The sequence below is a fragment of the Melospiza melodia genome, chromosome Z (genome assembly GCF_035770615.1).
Source record: "Melospiza melodia melodia isolate bMelMel2 chromosome Z, bMelMel2.pri, whole genome shotgun sequence".
In the NCBI taxonomy this organism is placed as follows: domain Eukaryota; kingdom Metazoa; phylum Chordata; class Aves; order Passeriformes; family Passerellidae; genus Melospiza; species Melospiza melodia.
In genome coordinates this window covers 13,427,123-13,430,120 of record NC_086226.1, presented here as the reverse complement: position 1 = coordinate 13,430,120, position 2,998 = coordinate 13,427,123, and positions in this window count along the sequence as shown.

Sequence of the window (2,998 nt, the reverse complement as noted above, 5' to 3'; positions counted from 1 at the left end):
TTCTTTTTTTTTTTTTTTTTTTTTGAATATCCCTTCTCATGGGGGGCATATATGGAGGAAAAACAACTCTCTGAATTATTAAATTAAGCACAAGGGGTATTTTCCTCCCACTCCATCCTGATAGTAAATTTTCATCTGTGCTGTAGTGGTGGAAGATTTCTCTTGTGCTTTGTTTTCAGGAGGATTTTGAGGGCAAAAACTGTCTAGTGAATAGTATCACTTTATGCTCTTAAAACTCCAGATTTTGTCAGAACACAGACAGCTGATGTTAAGACCAGTGTGAGATGAGGGATGTAGTGCACTAAACTCTTGCTATGCATTTTCTGAAGAACTGAAGGTTGTTGGTGACAGATACAAATTTTAGGGGACAGGATGAACAGCTTTTCCCTGTACATAGGAAATATGGAAAACGCCAGGAGATGTCACTTAAATTGAAGATCTGTTTGATTTGTTTTTCTTATCTCTCAGAACATGTTGTGGTGTTTGCCCCCATCCTTTCTGTTCCCTTGTGTTCTTTCCCTTTTGCAGTCCCAGACTTTCTTCTTCAGGCAGGTTTGCAGTAGGAATATGGGCTTCTCTAAGAGGGGAGTTAGAGGTTGAATTGGGAGAATTACACAGTTTTTCTGAGTTTGAGGAATTAGATATAGGAGGAAATAGATGAGACATGACCTTGTGAAACCCAGCTAGAAATGCTACAGGGTCAGGCAGAATACTCATTGAATTTCTTTGAGGTAATATTTTCAGATTGTTTGAAAAATGATCTTTTATTCAGACATTGCAGCAGAGTTGAAGAGATGTGTTTGTTTTCCTGGATAAATAGTTCTTGTAGAAATAATGAAACTGAGGCCATGAATATGTACATAGACATTTCCAAAGTCTGGGGGCAATAACCTGACCTCTTTGGGCCGCTCCCAGTTCCATTCCAGTGTTGGTGCTTTGGTCTTTAGGGAATACTGCACCAGAACTTAAGACCAGAGTCTCAGTAAGGCACAGCAGATACAGGAATATCTTTCCATGTTGATGCTTTTCTGTGTGAAAATAATTTCTGGAAGGTAGCCTGGTTTGTAGGAGCCATCATTTGCCGTATTGCTGACTGAATTTCTAAGTGCTTCTATCTCTCGCTGGGTGTCAGGACAGAAGGTGAACATGAGCACTGGGGTACTGTCCACTGTTTAAGATGCCCATGAACATCCCATGCTTCAAGGGAAAGATGCACTTATGGAAGTGCTAACCTCCATCTATGGCAGAGAGTGAGATAGTTTTGAGGATACTCTGTAGAAAAAATCTTAGAGAAACAGGTATAAAATGGAGAGCAGTCCTTCAGTGACAGGCAGTGAAGTGCCACGCTTGTGAAAAACTCCTTCTTTAGTCACCTTGGTGACAACATGAGTGCCTACTTTGTTGTTTTGGTCCAGACCCTTCATTGGTCTCGTCCCCTTGCCAGCCTGCAGAGGAGCTGACAGCCTGCTGGGGCACATCAGCAGCTTTGCAAAAAGTGAGTTAGCCCACACAGTGCTCTCTGCTCCATGGCCTCTAAGTTTCAGGCAACTGATTTACATAACCTCCCATCCAAGCATTCAATACAGATGCAGCCATGCTGTTCTCAAGCCCTGGCTTTGGTGTGAGGTCTACCTGTGCCCATCTCCACCTAACATTTCTGTTAATGATAAGTGTGGTGCTAGACCACACTTAGCATTAACAGAGCTTGTTCTCTAATTGCAAATGGCTTTTCTTATAAGACTGCTTTTGTAAAAGACTGCTTTTACACTACGTGACATGTCTTTCCTTTGAATTCTTTTAAAATTTAATAACTCTTTAGTAACTCCTGATTTATTCTGATATGAAGAAGTGAAATAAATAGTTTCTCACCTAGAAGGTTTTAGCCATCTGCATTATGTACTGTGAACACCGACTGCAGCTCTCAGCTGTGATTTGTTTCTGCAAGGCTGAGAGAAACCAGGCATCTCCTGGGGTCCCACTGGGGCTGGAGGGGCTGCCCTCAGTGAGCTGTGAGTGCTGAGGTTTAGAAGACGTTCTCTGGAGGGTAGAACACAATATTTTTCACATAACTTTAAAAATCCCACCCAGCAGCAATGATAGAGCCTGTGATGAATATTTTGATTTCCTATGACAAGTTTACACAATGTAATAAGGATCTGGCAGAACATCACTTTGCTAATTTTGTGCTCAAGTTGTGCAACAACAATTCTTGGCAAGCTCAGAATTGAAAGAAAAATCTGCAAAGGCAATTGGAAAATAAAGCTATGCAGGAAGCTCTGAAGTTTTTTTTCCAAGGATATAGATGACCTTGAATCCCAACAAATTGGGAAACATGTTTTGAAGACTCTGACATCTTGGCATATTTCCACTAGTCCAATGGAATCAAGGGGACCCAATGTAGGATTGCCCTCTGCATGGAATCCTTGCTGGTTATCTGGGAGGTGAGGGATTCAATATTTCATATTGTGATTATTTTTTTAGAGCAAACTACTTCCTTGTTTTGTCCTTGCCATTGCTGTTTCTGTTTTGCATGTGTGTATTCTCTCATTTACCACTCCAATCCCTGCCTGGCACTCAGCTGTGAGGTGGTGCCTGTGCTGCAGGACAGAGGCTCACAGTCCTTGTATGCTGGCAGCACTTGCCCGGGGTCAGAGAACAGATCTCGCCACGGAGGGCAAAAGGCAAACAGTTGTAAATAACCTCAAATGTATTTTGCTTTCTCTGGGAGCCTCCCTTTGGTGGAGATGGTGCAGCAGCAGACAGGTGTCTTGCCTGAACCTGGACTCTGTCTCCTGTTTCCTTGTGAAAGCAGAAATGAGTTACGAGCATGAGCCTTTTTACCAAATTCCCACTCTCCCGCTGTCAGACTGAAGGCAGAGAGGTTGTGCAGCTCCCTGGGGCAGCACAAGGAGACCTGCAGAGCATTGAGTCACTGTGGTGGCCTGATGCAAATGTGCTTTGATTCCTCTTGGCTCATCCTGGGCAGCTGCATTTGTGC